This window comes from Melanaphis sacchari, unplaced genomic scaffold, assembly GCF_002803265.2.
Source record: "Melanaphis sacchari strain LSU unplaced genomic scaffold, SCAv2.0 Contig244_pilon_pilon, whole genome shotgun sequence".
Taxonomy (NCBI): domain Eukaryota; kingdom Metazoa; phylum Arthropoda; class Insecta; order Hemiptera; family Aphididae; genus Melanaphis; species Melanaphis sacchari.
The window spans coordinates 171,828-193,708 of NW_020271119.1; positions in this window are offsets into that span (position 1 = coordinate 171,828).

The window sequence follows — 21,881 nt, forward strand, 5'->3', positions numbered from 1 at the left end:
AGTAATAGAAATTAGTTAAGTAATATAACGTATTATCGTATACTTAATAACAATGAATATTAATAAGAACTGCCGCATGCATTTGATCTAATTAACCGAGATCTAATTATTGTTTATTAGACCCAAAATTAAATCATAATATTATATTGTACACACGGTTTAGTACACAACCGTGGTGTCATCGAGTTACATGCTGTTGATTTCTGCAGTAAATACCGATGTCGTAATGGTACTCGAGAATTTCGAGCAGGTTCATATTATTTAACGTAATATTATATTATTACCATTTGCTATTAGATATTATCATGAAACATATAACAATATACTGAAATGTATTGAGTGTGACGCACCATTAGTGCGTCAACATTAAGTAGTCACCCAAACGCTCGCAAATTTATAAAATGTAAGATTATATTTACAATATTATATTTTTTAGTTTATATATATATAATCGTGTCTTGCAATTTTAGGCATTTGTTTTTTATTTATATTTAGCCTATACTTATAACACGTGTTAACCACAAAAATATTTAAAAAAATTGAATTTTTTCAACCAAAAAAAAAAAAAAAAAATTAATAATAAGTCGGTTGTCATAAAACAAAATGTGCGAAAAACGTTGTTTGGGACTGTTAAAATTCTGATCATTATAATAATACATAACCATTATATTAGGTATTTCACTTTTGCACAGTAATTTAATATTAAAAATATTATTAGTATTATTATTCTTACTATTATCATAATCATCTGGCCTTTGACACCGATGTAAAAAAATAATTTCTATGCTATAAGAACTAAAAGTTTTTTAAAATACCACTTCTTGAATTCTTAATATCCTATACAATTACCTTTGCTTACCTTGGATTTTATGTTAAATTACTTATTGTATTTGTTAAAGATTCTGGTGGTGAATTCTCTAATTTATGCGAAATAAAAATAAATATGTAAATTAATGTCAACTAGGTGTGTCTTAGAAAATTAGACGTCTTTAAAATTATATTCTTTGTAATTTTAAATCGAATGATGCATTAAGTGAACCATTTAGCTATTTTATTAGATAATGTGATTTCATACTAAAATTATGTTTCTAATCTCAAACTTCTCGGTTATCTTTAGTTTTACTTTTTCTGTGAGTTATTTTATTTATTTTAATTTTTAGTTATTTTTCTGACTATTTATTTTTTATTTTTTTATTCATACAATTGCAAATTAAAATAATTTCACGAATACGAAAATTGTGTTTGATTTAACTTTATAATTTGTACTATCATATATTATGTCTTTATAAAATCAAAACTTAGACTTAACTTCTCTGGAGTCAACAGATTTTCACAAATAGATTATTTGTAAAATGAAGATATCATACTTATATATATATATATATATATATATACATATTTATTTTATGACAATCATCATAATAAAACTAAAGGTTCGATGCATCTGTTTCATGTAACGAGAAATAATATTATATTTTCAATATTAAACGATTTCAATCTGTTATAGTATTATTTTATTATTGTTAGTAAGTTGTTAAATACAACCGGTGTGTATATATGAAGTAAAGAGTCTAATAATTATTTTTTATACTGGAGTGATATAATGTGAACCTAAATAACGGAAACATTATCATAGAGTTTGCATTTATTTTTAAAACTAAAATAACGTTTTGTTACGATATTCCTTTGTTTGTTAAAATAATCTGTGAGAAAATAATGAATTACTGCAATTTATTACAATCTACAAATGTAGATGATAACACATGTTTACGCAATTCATATAGGACCCGTTTTGATATAAATTGCATCATTTAAACCGAATTTAGTCTAGAAAAGTAATTTTCAGTAAATGCACGATTTAAAAAATAGAAATCTAAAGAAAGATATATTCCTATTATTAAATTAAAAATACCCATTAAAAAAAAAATATTATTTCCATTAGCGATACAATTTAACATGAAAATGGTAAGTAAACGTTTATGGTAATTATAAATCAATATTGTATTTAATTGCTGAAAACTTGTTGTACAACATCGACATGATACATTTGTCAATAATATGTTTGGCATTCTAATATTTATGAAAACACGACCCCATCGCGACCAGATGCATCAACTGTGTCACGAAAATTTTCACTCGAGGAAAATTACAATTGTTTAAGTTCAAAAAATGAAGACTCCACTTTTGCTATAATTTGATTAAATTTTTGTTTTTGATTGATAATAGAAAATATTAACATGATATGCATACAATAGTTATATCATGATAGACATGTTTATGCAAGAACGTATGTGGTGTTCATACGTAATATGGCCTTAAGTTATTTAATAGTGTTGTTATTAAAAATTACTGTATACAGCGTATAACATAATTGTACTTTTATCATAAAAACAATAATTTATTAATCCATTCGTTAAATATTTTCGTGCAAAATTTTTCTAATATTATCTATGCGCATATTAGGTAGAAATAGGTGGTCAAGTAAACCATGCAATTTGGTCGTGAAATCATGAAAACGAATAATGACTAAGAGTGAAAAAAATAGAAATCCCGAGAAGATAGTAGATACGTGCTGTTAATTATAACGACGTGCGTTATTGTCTTGTGTTGATTGCCTGAACTTATGTAATAACAACAAAAATAAATATTTTCCATCGTTTCGAACGGATGACAGCAAGATTTCGTTATTATGATTTTTTCAAACGGTGTAGACGGTATAGTGACGGTACTAATAAAAAACTACACGAATAAAATAATAAATAACACTCAGGTTTGATGTGTCTTATTTTTTACAAGTCAGTTGTAAACTTTTTTTAGTGTACTGAAATTCATTCAGCCACCAAATAAAGAAAATAGCATTGAAGATAGTTTTTAATCTCGAATTTTTGTATTTTTTGTGTTCTAAATTTTAATGTAATCTCGTATTATAGATATTACAATGCTTATTTGCGTAGTAAAAATATTACAGTTATATATAATTAGCGTTACCTGGTAATGATAGATTATGTCCAGTGTTATAACAAGAATAATATATTAAGATTTAGTGATTCATAATTATATTTTTTTACTTGAAAACAGAAATAGCTATTTATTAGTTTAATAATAAAGTTGATTTTGATCATTACTTTAATTATTATAATGAGGACACATTTTTTTGTATTGAAATTAACATTAGATTGAATATAATTTTTATTAATCATTATTGTCATAAAATATAAATAAAATTTCATTCGGAAATTATAAACTTCAGCATTAATTATCATGTACTCTGGTATTTTTTATACTGTTTTCAATAAAAAATATAATATAAGATTATTGAAATCAAACAACTTCATCGCAAAAGTTTTTATATCAGTACACGTTTTTTCAAAACGATTGATTTAATTAAAAAATTGCGGCTAATGTATAATCTATTGTTGAATGTTTTAAGTTGAAGATATTTTAGTCATTATATATTTATATGTATAATATATATAATATAGATCGATTAACTATTTAAGCCTAAGCACTGTAATTTTTCTATTATTTCTTCGTTATACTACATTTTAATGTTGATTTTGAAGTAATTTATTTTTTGTAAGCTATTTTTGAACTTTTTTTATGTATAGATTGAAATTTTATTTTAATATAAATTATTTTCTATTTCGATTGGAATTATTACTGTTATTTGAGTCAATATAAACGAGTCAAAATCGGCTTTATTTGAATTATCTGACGGACCACATCTATTATGTAATTTTGAGTTGTAAAAATATTAATATACCATTTTGCATGTGTTTACTAACATTTTCACACCACCGGTGTATTCTATTAGGCTCAACTGGTGGTTGAAGATCGGCCCAAACCGATTAAATTCAACCCATTATTGAAATTAGAAGTGCAGCAGGTTTGTCCAGGTGCAGCGAAAGCATTACTGATACATTAGTGCGCATATCCATGAAGTATGGTTATTCAAATATATTATATACTAATATACATTATACCTAAACTGTAAACATGTTATATGATGGAAAAATTACTATTAGGTATTGCAATTTGTAATTAAATGTTAGTAATTAGAAAGCAAATCCAGTAATCCTATAAATTATGTTTTTTTTTTCACGCAAAACAGCTGGTGCAGGCGTTGGCGTAAACTCTACCTATATAACGTTAATAAATTCCGTCTGACACAGTGACACGTGAAGATTTGTTGCAAACACAATCCTAGTGGAAGTGTCAGAGGTCAGACGTTTGTCTTTTTCAGCTTTCTCATAAATTCTAGCAGGACGTCGATAGTTTGCAGTATAACGAAATATTATAATAATATGGCTTTATGCCTGTTATTTTTGCTCTTAAATAATAACCGTATACTATTTAACATGTCTGTATAAAATAGTAAGTCTTAAAATGTTATGTCATTCTGAATAGATCTGCACTACGTTTGGAAAATAATAATCGCCCAAGGTTGCGGACGACGTCAGTTATTATTATAATATAATATTATTATACTTACGTATACCACTACTATACGACCGGTTATAAAAGTTCGTATTCAAAACCAATTATTTTTGTTTTTAAAACTTATTTCTAAACGAATTTTTATCGGCAAAGTACAACGTTAAACATTTTCATACTTCTACGCGTCGAGTAAAAAAAAAAAAAACAACATTATATTAAAACATTTTATTGCTAGAAATAACCCCAGTAGGTATTAATCAAAAATCTATCAGTGCATATTATATACGTGTTATTGTATGATGTAAAAAACCCAAAGCTATAAAATAAATATCATCGGCTCACGTTGATTTAAAAATATATTATTGAAATATTGCGACTGCATTCAATACTAATACAGACTAAAATCATTATTCATAGTTATAAATTATAATGCACTACTATTGCACTAATAATATGATGTTATGTCTGTGTGTGTTTGTATTATACGTGTATATGCCATGAAACTATTTAATAGATGTAGGTGCGACACTAATTTTATTTATAACTACGAATAATGATTTTAGTCTGTATTAGTATATTGAATGTAGTCGCAATATTTCAATAATACATTTAGGTATAATCAACGTGAACCGATGATGTATTTTATTTTATAGTTTTGGGTTTTCTACTTAAATGCATTTTACAATAACACGTAAACTATGCACCGATAGATTTTTAATTAACATCTACTATAGCTATTACTAGTAATAAAATATTTTAGTATAAGATGATGTTTTTTTTTTATTCAGCATGTAAGGGTATGAAAAATTTCAACATACATTAATAACAAAATAACTTTATTACCTTGTTTCCCTTGTAAAGTCAAAAGGCGTAGGCATACCTACGGATGATTCGTTTTCTTCTTTATTTTTTTTTTATCGACCTGTTGAATAATAACTATAACAAATCATTGTGTTGTGGAAAACGGTATGCAAACCAATTTAAAATAAAAAGCAGGTACGCAGACATAAATCATTACGATATATTATATCTATATGGGCCTGATGTTCTTGTTGTTTAAATAAGTATACATGAAAAATAACAATCTATCATGTCAGTAGAGTAATTACATTTAAACGAGATAACTGTTGTCTCTTTCAAGATATTCGTGATTCGAATTTGATAATTTACAATTCTTTCAAAAATAGGCATCAGTATAGAAGTACACCTTTCCTGCAAAAATAATTATTGGTAAGATATAGCGATTTTTAGTAATTTATTTTTTTCTCAAAATTTTATTAGGGTTAATTTTCCGTGGTGATATTGTTTTTAGTTTTTAATTTTTACAAGCAAAAATATTGTTTATAGAGAAAACTGTTTTGTCTATCTCGTGATTTGTGATCACGTTTTAAGATAGTCTTATAATGTAGTATACTCTCATAAATCGTGATATAAAATGAAAAATGTATATATTGACGTTGGCTATAGCTACACTGTTGAATGTTTTTTCCTAGCACCCACAATATCAAAAAATCTTAGCTACTTTATATCATGATTTTAAATTCCATTGTTGGGTCAAAAATAATTACTAAGCTATATTAATGCACTATAACGAGATAGGATTTTTCCGGCCGGTTGTCGGCAGAAAACTAAGCTAAATCCGGCGAATTGTTTGTACTGACCAGCAACCACGCTTAAGAGATCGCGGTAACCGGTTGGCGAATCCGTCGTTTATTTGAAACCTATGAAATGCAAAGTTGTGATGAGATATTCCAGTAAATTTTGGCATAAACATTATTTTGATTAATATCCTCTGACATATTTTGTTATAATATTTGGTATTGTTTTTATCATTAAAATATTATAACTAAAGACCGGATTTAGCATATTATGCATATTCATATTTTTATAAGCTATTACATGCAGTAAATGGATTTTCATCAATCATAGATAAATAAATAATGTTACAAATTTTTATTTTGCATATTTTTGCATATTTTGGGTACAAGTGCATATTTTCCATAAAAATGCATGTTTTTGCATATTACGTATATATTTAAATATTTTTATTTAATTTTATAACTGTATGTACCATTATTATACACAAATTTGTTCAAAACACAAAAATTGAAAATATTTTTAAAAATATAATAGGCAGATTGTATACTGATTTTCCCGTCGTATAGTTTTATCTTATCTAACATTATCAAGTTATCGACTATCGTTTATTTATACTACAGAACACAGACTGACAAACTAACGACTGTAGTTCGAAGTGTACATTCGGCAATAGTCAACGACGTCAACGTAGTTCTAAATAAACACATATTAATTTTATATAACATTGTTTGTGTTTTTAAATTACAATGCCAAAGTTTCCAAGTTCAAAATTACCATCACTTAGAAAATGGATTGAACCGTATAATAAATCAGGTGAGGTTTTCAAAACCTTAAATAATAATTCAGTTTTTTGTCAGTATTGTAATAAAGTAGTCGTAGTAGAAAAAAAGTTTCAAATTGATCAGCATGTTAAGTCATTTTCACACGAAAAATATTCAAAAACTCCAACTTCTAAACAAACATTCGTTAACCAACAGTCAACTTCAAGTGAAAATCAATCAGTATTTTTCCAAGAACTTTGTTCAGCTATGATTTCTTCTAACATACCACTGCATAAATTACAAAATACCAATTTTAGGTCTTTTTTGGAGAAATATACTCATCTACATATACCTGATGAAAGTACCCTAAGAAAGAATTATGTAATCAAATGTTACACAGATATTTTAACAAAAATACGAGAAAACATAGGAAGTTCATTCATATATTTTTGTATCGATGAAACTACTGACCCACGAGGCAAATATGTTGCGAATTTTATTGTTGGAAAGTTAAATGTTGATTCACCATCAAAATCTTATCTTTTAGCATCTAAAGTTCTTGAAAAAACAAACAATAATACTATAGCAAAATTTGTAAATGATTGTCTTAGAATATTATGGCCAGAGGGAGGTAATGACGAAAAAGTTTTGTTAATGTTATCCGATGCAGCCCCATATATGGTTAAGGCTGCCAAAAATTTAAAACCATTTTATTCCAATCTTATTCATGTGACTTGTGCTGCTCACGGGATTCATCGGATTGCAGAAAATATTATGGATATTTTTCATGAAATAAATGATTTAATTAACAACGGAAAAAAGATTTTTTTGAAAGCTCCTTATAGAATCCAATTATATCATGAAATGCTACCTAATAAACCATTACCGCCCCAACCTATAATAACACGATGGGGTGCTTGGTTAGAATCAGCAATATTTTATGCAGATAATTTCAAAAATTTTAAAAATGTTATACAAAGCCTACCAGAAGACGATGTAAAAAGCATTAAAAACTGTAAGCAAATTCTAACTAAATCAAATATAATTAACGATTTAACTTATATTAAAACAAATTTTTCGGTTATTGTTGAAAGTATTAAAAAGCTTGAGACTTCAGGTTTGCTACTCATAAATGCTTTAGAAATATTTGAACAAGTTACAAATGCTATCAATAATCTTTCAGAAAATGAAAATAGCGTATTAATTAAAAAAAAATGTTCCGACATTATTAAAAAAAACAAAGGCCTGCTAATTTTAAAAGAAATTTCTAAAATACACCAAGGTGAGAATGTTAACTTAAGTTCTTCTATCAAACACTTTTCCCCGGAAATGTTGTCAAGTTTTAAATATGCACCCATAACAAGTGTTGATGTGGAACGAAGTTTTTCTGTATACAAACATATTGTCACAAATCGCCGTCATAATTTAACTGAGATCAATATGGAACATATTATTGTTACTTATTGTTTTTCCAATAACAAATAAATTATATATTTTTTATCACAATCATAAATTCATAAAATATATTGTATATAATATTGTAGTTTATTATTTTTTTTTCATCATAAATGTTTTGATTTTATAAATTTTCCATAAATAAAAAGCTGTAATAGGTAATAAAAATTTATTTTGCATGTTTTGTGATATTTAAGTGCATATTTTCGTCATAAATGTTTTGATTTTATAATTTTACCATAAATAAAAAGCTGTAATAATCAAAAATTATTTTGCATGTTTTATGATTTTTAAGTGCATATTCAGAACTTTTTAAGTGCATATTTGCATGCATATTTTAACATTTTAAATGCATATAAATCCGGTCTTTAATTATAACATTATAATTATATTGTTATACATATTCCGTACTATAGGTGTATTATAAACAGGTACACGTGGCCTGTTCATACTTAAACGATTGGTTTCGTTTCTTCTGTTGGCTGTGACATTAACTATCAAGATAGCTGCATACGCTATCCATAACGATATAATCTCAAGTTGAACTTAATGTGAAAATTGATGATTAAATACTAAATATGCAATTTCAAATACAAATGGTCGTTTGGCTATTCATGACTTATTTATGTATTATTTAGTACAGAATAATGCACTACCTACTTATTTACTTTCAATATTGCATAATCTTATCTATTTAAATTGGTCATAACTCATAAGTTATTAAATAGTAAATATAGTTATTTTTTTTTAGTTCGGTAATTAATTTAAAACTGTTTTGTCGTGGACTATCAAACTAGGTACTAAAAATATTAAAAATTGCAATTATTTTAACTCATATAAACTTACACTAACTAGTATCTATCTTATACTTTTATTGAAAACAACATTTTATTTAAAAAAAAAAAAACTTGTGGTTCATAAATCATTGCAAAAAGAAAAATGTGGTAATTTTCTTCTGTAATACTGCGCTACAGTTTTATTTCTTTTTAATTATCTGTTAGTAATAATTGACCATAAATCGACCAATTTGATGCAACTTCATAAAATCTTTATAGCAATCATTAATTAATAGATATCGAGTAGAAATTACAAAAAATAGTATTTAGTAGAAAATTAGATAAAGTGGTCTATTGATTTATTTTGTAAAACCACTTAATGATATATATTCATTTACCATATTCAACACAACTAATCAATATAAAAACAGTATTATGTATGGTTAATCGAATAATACTATACGTCTATATTACAGTAAAAAAAAAAAAAATGAATTTATTTGAAAACTTAATGAAATATTGAGATTTGATTATGTAAAGTTATCATATATGTGACAATTTAAAATATTATTTATTGCAATTGATTTGAATTGGTATATTTTAAACATATTAAATTTGTAATCCATTTTTTTTTTTTTTTTTTTTTTTGTTCAAATAAACTATGTACTATGTACCTATTTAAAATTATTATTTATACATTATAATATTTTCTTATAATTACAAATAGTTTAAAACAGTTATCAAATTTTTAAATATATATTGATATTTCTCAATAATCTAAACGACGTTGAAACTGGAAAGCTTGAAATATATATTTAATTAATAATTACTATGATTTTTATGAAGTATTGAATTCTGAATACCTTTAATTAATATTTAAATATTTCTGAAAACGGTAATGCAGTTTATTAAACTATTTATTTCAATATCATCGTAAATAAGTTTTGTTCTACGAATAGATCTAATAACAAACAAAGTTTCTGAACGATAACCGTGCTATTTTATTTATATGCACAAAGTCATCTATGGCACTTCTATCATATCTTGTATCTCCTCTTCTGTCGTTTTTATAAAAAACTCCTTCCTATCTTACTTACCTAACTGTCTTTTGATATTAAACTTCTTCACGGTTTTCTTAAAATTGCCTTTATTGTCAACCTTCTCTGCATTCCCTAATATCAGTATTTTAATTATATTTTGTTTTTTTCAATTAATGTACTACATTACAAACAGATATGCTAATTTTATTACACAAATTCGGTGAAAAATCAATGATACAAACTTAGTAAAATTCGTATAAAAATGTTAAAGAAACATTTCATGTTTTTTTTTATAAAAATTGATTAATATTGAAGTGTTTAATTAATTTATAGTAGTTATATTTTCTAGGGGACGTACCTATTATAGACTACACTACTACATAACAGTCGTGCGCCGAAATATAGAAAATTGAAGACTTAAATTCCCTTCTAGTGTTTCGAATAAATTATTTCGTTACCTATATATTTTGTACTACTTGAAATAAGGCGTACGGAGCTCTCACGTTCTCTATCTTAAAACATTCGTTATCCCCGGTAAACCTGCGCATGTAATATAATTTTTAACGACCGAGAGCGGAAATGCAAGACGAAATAAATATAAAGCGTAATTTTTTTACTAATATCAGTGAGTTTCGTGGTTTTGTTTTATAGTATGTAGTTATAATATACCAGAAACTGTGAATCGGAGTTCACTGAAGTGTCCGCAGAAACAAAACGGAAACCCATTTAACATTTAATTTAACATTATAATAAGTCATCAAATTAAGTATTTTTTTTCACTTAACGTGGTATAGCTAGCCTTCTAGAGTTCATTTGATAATGTTTATGTACATTTAATATGATTAATTTTAGCAAATTTTAAACGTTAACCAATATAATATATTTATACTATATATTTTTTTTTAATTTTACGAAGTTTATTTATACAGGAAATTTATAAAAAAATTATTTTAATTTCACGAACATGGAGTATGTATAATGAGTTAATAGTTTATTTAAAAAAAAAAGCAATTTAATTACATATTCATGATTTAGCTTTTTTTCAACTAGTTTTTTAAGTCATAATTTTAGAAAATTAATATTTAAGAGTTAAGAGACTTGGAATTATTTTAGTTCATAATATTTTATGGCTTATACAAATTCAAAATAATGAATTACCCTGCATATTGTCGATTTTTTTTTATATTAAGATATATACAATCTGTAATATTTTACTCAATGAGAATATGTGATGACAGAAAAAAAGATAAATGTTTATTTGGAATATGAAGCCACAAATTAGTGACACTTGACTGGGAATTGTTTAGTGATTTATATACTCGTATTTCGTATAAATATATATATTTTGTATTGTATTGTGGAAAAAATTATATGAATGCAATAGTATTACATATAATTTATAATAACATTAATTTATTTTACCAGCTTAGTTATCACAGGTTCACTAAGTACGATTTTTTCATAACACAATAGCGCAGTGCAATTATTTTTCACAGTTTTCTTCAATCATCTATTTTTCAGAATTTCAAGTTTTTATGGTGGTGATAGCGTGGCGCTCCAGGTTAAATTACTACTCGTAAAATTAGGGAACATGCGATTCTTAAAAAACTTAACTGTAGAAAATAGTAGAAAATAAAAAAAATATTAAAAAGGTTTAGTTTAAATCACATCTTTAAAATATTGTTACAATAAGGCATCAGGGTAATCTTACATAACCCGTAAGAAACTTGAAAGTATGAAAAACAGATAATAACAAAATATTTTGTCTATAAAAACTATAGCCGATACATATATGCTATTACTATGAATCGATTTTACTCAATGGTATTGGCTTAACTTATCTTATTATACCTAAACCATAATAGATTATAAAAACGGGATGTGTCGATTGCGAAGCGATTCTCTGATAAAAATTTATACCCCACATAAAAATATGGCCAACGGCGAGAAGAATATTATGACGTAAAAAAATTGTGGGTGACCTCGTCTACGCTACTTATCGAAGAACACGATTGTACGGTAAACGCAACGACTAGCTTTCTCCGACAGTTGAGAATCGGGAAAGAGCCGCTCTTCTGATTTTGTACAAAATAATATTCTTGGAAGACCTCTTGTCTCGCGTCCTTTGGGAGCACCTCGAGGCCGTTTCCGGTCCGCAAACCGTAAAAACCGGTTTCCGTGGATCCGTGGCTGCCACCCGCACACTCCAGCAACTACATATATTATTATTTTGATGATCACCGTCACGTCAATCTCACAGCTGACCGCTGCCACCACCTTCGACACTTTACTCTTATATTTTTGCTAGTGAAAGTATAAATATTAAAATATTTGAATTCACATATTTGTTTATTATTTAAAATTTTTAATAAAAATAACTAAGTTAAACATTAATAAAAATCGTTTTACAGTTAAGTTGTTTCATCATTATCAATATTTTAGTTTCTGAGCTGCCAATGAGTTATTAATTTTGGAATGATGTGTGTCATTTTTTTTTTTTTTTTGTTTATGTATCTAGTAGAAAAATTGCTTTGATTTCAAACTTTGATACCTACCTTTTCTGGTAGGAAAGTGAATCTCATATTTCTGATGAGTTAAAATAAAAATTAAAAACTAGTACTTTTCAAAATAATCTGAAAAAAAATATAAGGAAAAATGAAAACTTTTACACAAACTAATTTTTGACCAAATTGATTTTCTTATCTTTTGTAATTCAAAAAAAGAATAACTATAATTACTTAAATTTTTCACAAATTTTTTTTAACAGCATTTGCTTTTCTTATTTAATTTTTAAAATATTTTATTTCGTTTTAAGTTAAGTATCAATAAATATCTCAATTTTTTTAAAATTTTTTCCAAATTAATGACGATTTATTATTATATACATTTGATATATAATTTGATGAAATTTGTAAATTATGTAAAATATTATGTTATTAAAAATTAAAAACCAATATAAACACAATTTGTTTTATAGATATATTAAGTTAAAATGTAGGCAAAATGAAGAATTACAATTGTTATTTATCAAATAAATTGAATTGTTGTCAATTCATTCAAAAGTTCACTTATCCAGGTTCTCGTCGAATGATAATGTTTTCCAATATCAAAACCACAATAAAATAATTTTATTATTTAATAGAAATCCTTTCCATAGTTTTATTATCAATGTTTAGTGTCCACGGCACGACCACCGCTCACGTTATGCAACCGCACGTCTGCAATAGGGAGTTAGGGAGCACCGCGTATGGTCGTCGTCGTCGAACTAACACGTGTAATGTTTTTTATTACTATTATGTATATATCGTATATATGATTAGTTATTATACCAACCACCGACGCGCCTCGAGGTCGTATAATTATAATATTACAATATAATATATCTACTTAGGTCCACGGGGATTTTCTTATGTCGCCGAGTCGATGCATAAAGGTACACCGTCATTGTATATATATATTATCATAATGAACGGCAACTTACGCGTTCGACTGCATCAGTGATATCACCTACATATTATTACTGTATTAACACACACACATACACTCGTTTATTATATATACCTATAATATTACGCTTTTTACGATCATTTGCGAGCGTGCGAGTTCATGACTAGACCCTGCGTGGTGCTTATTGTGGTCTGTTATGAGTTATAACGATTACGCGCATAACATTACGTCGGCCGTCCGCGTGTTGGTACCCTCATAATATAATACGATAGCCGATAGGTATGCGTGGACAACGGCGCGTTGGTACGATTTGATTATTTTTATTGTATGTCCTTAAAAAAAAAAAAAACTGTCGACGACGCAATAAAACGATTGCGGATCCTTGCAGACGGGTTAAAAAAAAAAAAAAACAGGTAAAGACCATAATTCGTTGTTGTGTAAGTGGAAACCGCACTGATCTATTTGGTTGACGCGATAAAATATTAAATAAATTTTTCAAGTGTACTTACAAACTATTGGCTAGCTAGTATCTAATATTTTTATTTCGATAAATCCCCGCTTAAAAAATTATATTATACTTAACGCTCGAGGTAACTTGCATGGCGCAACTATGACGACCTACTATATATCATATATACGCACGCGACACTGCTTCGAAGTATAAATAACCATAACTCATTCATATTGTATGTTAATCGAATAATCGTAATGGATAACATTTTCACAGATTAAATGAATGGTAATTTGCGTGCAGTATTTTACGACAAAGGTAAAAAAAAAATTTTAATTTGAGATCATTAGAATCGATATTGTCGAAAACACAATTTACTTCGTGACACTGAAGTTTGGATCTGTACAACAATTTTTTTACGAATAGATAAATCAAAGGTACCTATATTAAAAATTACATCTATGGTTCGAAGTGTAAACGAATTATAAGTTCATTGAACGTGTGTATAGTTTTTTTTTTGCGTGCTAGCAATGATCGTATTTTTTCGAAATCGATTAGTTAAAAATAACGCTAACAATATTTTAAGTTTTTTCTCTTATTATACATTTTTTGATTTCAATTAATAAAGATTTTTAAGTCTATAGTGCATATTTTGTAATGTATTCACTAAAAGATAGTACTCGAAACTTCTTAACTCGTTATGTGCACAATAATTTACATTATTACGTATTAGGTAAATTACATATTTGGTTGATTTGCAAACACTATTTTTGTACTCAATTCGAAAATTCTACTCCATGAAGTGAGCATTACAATCATTACAGACATATATGAAAAATGTAATTGTTAGTAACTTATGTTAGATAATCTATGGTTTTGTTTGACTTTAATTTCGGCGGTAGATCTTTCTTAAGCTTGCTTTGTGAAATTTTACTGTTGATTATAGGCAGCACAATTTTATGTAAGCAAAATATTTCTTGCCTAATTAAAATATATTGAGGTTTTTTAAGATTATATAATCCATAAAGTCATTCTATTGGAATATTTTATAAATAGGCGCTGTATACGCATGCTACTCACTTGGGTACCAATATTATAAATAGGTAATAAATATTATATTTTTATTGTACGATTGCATTTTAAAACATAGATATGAGTTAGTAAAATTAAGTAAAGGTCTGCAAAGATGATGAAAATCGTCAAACTGAATAAACACGTTATTAAGATTAATACTGAACGTCATAATATTATAATATTGTAATGCATGCGAGAAATTTGTAAGTCGAACTAACTGCAGAGTATTCCATTCATCGTTACTCGTGCGTCGACGTTTCAGACGGACATACTATTACATGGACGGTTTTAATCTAACCGGACGTACGTAGGTATAAAAATGCAGTTCGTTCGAGAGGAAATAATTTGAGACGGTCTCGAATACATATCGCGGTCTGGTGGGTCAAGTAGGCACTCTTGCGAATAAGTACCATACCTATGTAAACATTATGGCGGTGGTGGGCAAGACCGTCGATTGATTTCTCTCCGCGTCCATAACCGCCGCAGTACTTCAGGCCGAAAATGATAACACCATCACACCGTTTAGAGGTACGTCAACAATTATTATTGTAACATCGTTGGCGCAGTGTAGTGCGCCTACGACGGACGTACAAGAACGGACGTAGGTACATGACGACGTGAAATCACAAGACGATCAAGTTCCTTTAAAAAATCGAAAGCATAACAGGTGCAGCGACCACGAGCAGCAGGTTGTTTCAGCAGTCCTCGTCACGATCCACGTGGAACGATCTAGCACGATAAAGGGACTTAACTCCTGCGCGCCTGTAACGCGATCGTTGATTGTTTTTTTTCTCACATCCGTACGTGGGTCCTTCACGCACGCAGAAAATACTTACGATAACACGTATTGAACAAGCACAGCGTAGTAAAACGCGTGCGACAAACACTCGAACTGTGCTTTCGACACTTTCAGAATAACATTATTGATGTATATTATTATTATTATTATTATTATTATTATTGCTTTAAGTGGCGTAAGTACATGTCGACTCGAGCGCGATGTTTAATCACGCGATAAGCTGCCGTGGAATTTCCGGCGTTGGTATATACCTGTGCGGTGCATGCGTTATTATTATATTATTATAGTGTGTGCATATGCGCACGCTTTGGGGCATTCAACGGAATCATTGTCGATCAGCAAAGTATATATAGGTACATATACATATTATAATAGTATTATTATATTCCTCTTTGACTTTCTAATGGGTTACTATTATTACTTATCTCGTTTGTGTCGTATAATGCCCGCCGCCCGGTAGTGTATATGGAGTTTATTATGTATTTATTTTTATTTTATTTTTTTTTTTTTTTCCCATTCGCTAATGTAAATTAATTATTCACACAATATATAAAATACACGTCATATTATCATACTGCGATGCACGTCTTCTGCGCAGTGATGATGAACTTCGGAAGTATGAAATACGAATGTGCCAAAACACTACCGTGCGTGTACGGCGAATTTCTATTTTTAGCTATATATGCGTATACGTACATAATGTTATAGTGTGGACACGCGGATCCACACGCCTTTCTCACGCAGCGCATACAGTGTATTAGTATATCCCGTGACGTGTATGGGAAACGTTTGGTGGTATTCATGAATTTTAAAACACATCTATGAGGACTGAGATCGGCGGCTTTCTTCGTATCATACCGCGTCATTTGATCGTTTAGTCGTAAGCCATCATCACCATCACCATCATTATAATAATTATTATTATTATTATTATTATTGTCTTTGTGTCGGTCTCGTCCAAGAAAAACGGCTGAACAACATGTCATAATAATAGAACCGACATTACGTCGTATAATTAATAGTCATCTATTAACGCATTTGTAATTATTTATAATTGCATATACGTAATGTTACAAATTAAATAGGTGCATTGGTACATACATAACAAACGTATATTATATAGGTATTGATATTTTTTTATTTTTTTTGTTTATTAAATATTTTTATTCAATCTGTTTTATAAAGAACAATAAGAATAATTGAGGAAGAATAAAGTAGAAAAAATAAAAATAACAAAGTAAATATAACAGAGCGTAGAGGCCTCCCGGTGGAGGTTATTTTATTTTTTATAATTGCATATTTGTATATACACATTTCAGGTTGGTGCTTTGACATCTTTATAGGATGCATCTGAATAGCATGCCAAAAGAAAAGTTCTTTTGAATTTTATCTCTTAAGAAGGATCTGTTCGAATTGTATGTCACCTCTTAGAGAGGTCTGTCCGGATTTCTCAAGCCGTGTACCTATACAAGTTTATTGATCATACACCATATGCATAAATCAATAATGAAATTAATAAAATTATATATGTAAAAAAGTTTGCATGCATGTGACATTGCCGACAACAAAATAAATAAAACAATATTATTCAAATTTCTAATTATATATGACATTGAATACCACAATATAGATGACATTATTTTATTATCTATTTAAATTTCTATATTCTATATTCGAAATATAAAAAAAACTCAACAAAATTGTGTAATATTATTATTTATTTGAAATACCATGTAAAATGCATTCATTTGAATACTCTAAACTATAGAATTGTTTTATTTAATATTTAATATTCACAGTATCACCTTATCAAATATCTAAATAGTTTATTGTAACGTAACAAAATCATGTTCCTTTAGTGAAAAAGTAAGTTAAATAAATTATTATTTTATTTAGTAAAATTATACTGGACATGCGATTCGAACATACTTCTCTAAAAGATGGCATTCTATTTAGACATTGTAATTTATGTTTATTTTTTCTTTTTAAATGCAATTCTGATGAGTTTTTAATGTTTTAACAAAATAGTACAACTTTGTTTTCAACCGATACTGTACAAGTTAGTTCAAAGTTGACATAATATATTCTTAACAATTAATTATATAGAGTAGGTATATTTTCAATATCTACTATGAGATATCCTATAAAAGAAAAAAAATATTTTCTTCTAAAAAGAAATTTCGGAAACCTTTTGTATCTACTGCATAGATAATACCTATTAGGTACGTTACGCGGTATACACTTACATAAAAATTCTGTTATTTAAAACTATGATAATTAAGCACTGTCATGAATATGAATAGGCCATAATAAGATTGTATGTTTAGAAAATTAATTGATATTATTCTTTATTGTTATTTTTGACGGTGCCTGATAAATTTATAGTAAATTATACTAATATATCTAAAAATGTGACTATAGACATAAAATATTATTTTAAATGGCTGTTGCTCTTTTGGCAACATGAAATATAATTATTATATACAATTAAAATAAATATCATTCAAATATATTTTCATATTTTATTTCTATATCTGATTTATGATATTATCTTCCGGAAGAATTATCTCCTTTAATTGGACCTGATCTTAAGTTTGTACCTATTTAGATTTAAGTTTACAATAAATTATACATCGAAAACTAAAATAATATTAATCGTATACCTATATTAAGTTTCAGTATACTAACAGGATTTTAATTTGTATTACTGACTTCGGAGAATATAATATAATATGTGTTAATTTAGTTTAAGGTATATGTTAATATTTTATTCTCAATTAATCGAAACGTAATTGTTTTAGAATAGGTATTAAATAATAATAATCAATTTTGTTTTGTATGGAAAGTGATTTGTCTAGATTAATCGACAATACATTGCGATTGAAATTAAAATACGTACATATATTATTATATATACTAAATTTGTAGAGAGTCTGTTATATTATTATGTGTACATAAATGTAAACAAAGTGTATACAGTATTGCAGTGGGACATAACAATATACTATTATGCTCAACGGTGACCGGGATGCACAAATAGTATATATACGTACTTGCCTGTTGAAAACGAAGATGCTTTTATTTAGTTTTAGCGCTATTGTTAATTTTCACGTTGAACTTTATAAACCTTTTTATATTTTAATAAGACTGTGCAGTATACGTAGAAAAATATTTTAAAATTTAATTTATATGCGCGATCAAATAATCCTTCCACATGTTTTTGTTCGTGTAGTTGATTTAATTGTTTAATGTACACTTTCAATGTTTACACGCATGCATAAAAACACGTTATAAATTATTATACGCGTATTCAGTATTCGCATGTATATAATAGTCTTTTGTTAATATTCTTGAACTCTCCGAGTATTCAGAACTTAAAGTACTCACTTGATTTTTGCAATTTTGTTCATCAACTGTCATTTATTTTGTTTACCATAGCAATAATAATTATAACTGTTAAGAACCGAAATGATATTCTCTAGTCCTATTCATCGAAAAATCGATGGATTATTTCGTTTTTGAAAGTTAAAAGAAAATTGAAACTGAAATCGATTTTTTTTTTAATTCATTACTTACGCTATACAAATTATGAGCTCTAAATAATATAACCTAATTTTTGATGCAAAATTTAAGTAATTGCCTTGTAAATAACACATTCAGTTTTGTAATCGATGTCTAAGAAACATTAAAACCTGACTATTTACATAATAAAATAATAAGCGTAATGGTCTATTGTAATATACGTCGTCAAAGAAAGGCGAGTTTAAATGGAAATCGTTTTATATGGCGTGGACATATTTTTGTAATGTAATAATGCTATATTATAATATATAGAACGTCTAGGCCGACCCAGTAATTTGAAATGATACGTCTCGGAGATAACTAGTAGTTAATAATATTATATGTGTACAAAATGTTATATGTTATGTATATTATGTTGAACGTTATATTATAGCGAATATATATTGGTATGTATATAATATATATATATATACTGCAGAAAACCAGAATTGTAATTTTTAATCAAATTAAAATCTCCGATCTACTATGTCATAATCAACCGCAAAATCTACTTGCAATGTAGTGTGCTCGACCGGTATGGGTGTATAATATGTCCATTTCACATTTAAAATTTCAATTAAAACATTTTACCATGATGGAAATAGTTGGTATACTCGTTGTACTTTTATCATGAACGTTTCATCTATTAGTAAGGTGGGGCCATTTTCTTCCAAAAATGAGATTCCGATTATCACCACTGTTTATTTTCCTCAAAAACAATAGAAAGACACTTCGGCATTTTAATTCAATTACATACAATTTTTTTTTTTATAGAGAATAGGTAAGACTGCTTTTTTTGAATACTCGAAAAAACATTCCTCAGATTATCATATGATTACTACTATGCAGTGATTTTGAAATGTTATGTAGGCAATAATATAATTAAAAAGGGAACCTAGTTATCGTTTGAATACAAGATATTCCCGAATTGTGGTAACTTGTTACATTATATTCGCAAGAAGAACGTTTGTTTCCATTACAAATCATTATTACAGTGGCTAGAGATCATGATGATTTGACGAGACAACTTGGCCGAATTCGTAAAGTGTGTACAACTGTACATACAATATATTATGTATATTATTATGTACCTATTTGTTGTACTACCTGCAGAAACAATGACCGCAAATCTACCAGAATAATAGCTGAATAATATATCCATCAAATCGTTAGTAGTTACTCCGTTTAGCACGGTTATACAATATTTTAATCTCATAGTTATGTAAGCGATTTTTAAGAAACTTATGTATTCAACGAACGGTGTGATTTTTTTTCTTACGAATAATAATACTTTTTATTGTTCTCAGAGTACCTATTTTTTAATTTTTTTTTTTCGTGTACCAATAAAAAATTATCATGTTATATTAGGTATGCATGTACAACAGTATGTACATAAGACCATATAGGCATAGTAAAATCTATTGGTATACGACGAGTTTTAGTTGCCTCGCGAAATTGCGCGATCGAGGCGAAGGGGTCATGTGAATAATGCATTATTATACAGATATGTTTCCAGCGGACATCGCGAACCTGTCTAACGTCGTGTGAATAGGTTTAAAATTTACGACCACATATTCGCATAAGTATTAAGCATCTAACTACATATAACTGTTAATATAGAATAGCACCTGACGACAAAAATTGAGATAACTTAAGCAAATGAGATGATTTAATAATATAAAATAAAATCCTCTCTTCTTTATAATGTGTATACAGTATTTGTCAATAGGTACTTATCATTACGGCTCGGAAGTTGAAGGGGCTAAAAAAGGAAAAATATGTACGAAAAAATTACAAAATATGCATTAAAATGATGGTAAACATGCAAAAAATTATTCTGAATTAAAAAAACAAAAAACATCAAATGTTAATAAATTAATAAAATAATAATACACATAAAAACTGTTTATAACTGAAAAAAAAATGAATAACTGATTGGCATTTTGACATGTTATTGAGCTAAAAATATAAATAATAATATTTTTCTCAATATTTTCAAAATTTCGATAAATACCTTAATTGAAAATGTTGAATTTTATAGTCAATATTAATTGAAATATACAGGTTAAGAAAGAAAAAAATCAATTTTTTTAGAAAAATATAAAATATGCATAATATGCATATAAAATCAATGAAATATTCACTTTTTTCAGCTAAAATTAACAAAATATGCATTTTAAACTTTCAATTTTTTAACTCTCCATTGTACAGTTCAGATTTCTAACTTGGTTTGCTATAAATTGAGAGTATACAGAACTATATGTAATTCCTACAACTTCTAAGCTCTACTTTTCATATTATTTAAATGTGCAACATAAAATCGACCAATTTAAGTCCATATATATCAACGTAATAATTTATAACACACGCACAACAGTTACTTTCAGATAATAATATGTATACTCGTATATATACATTAAATTTTCAGCTCTATCTTCTGAATTTTGAATTATTCAGTCAACTATAGAATTTTATCAATAA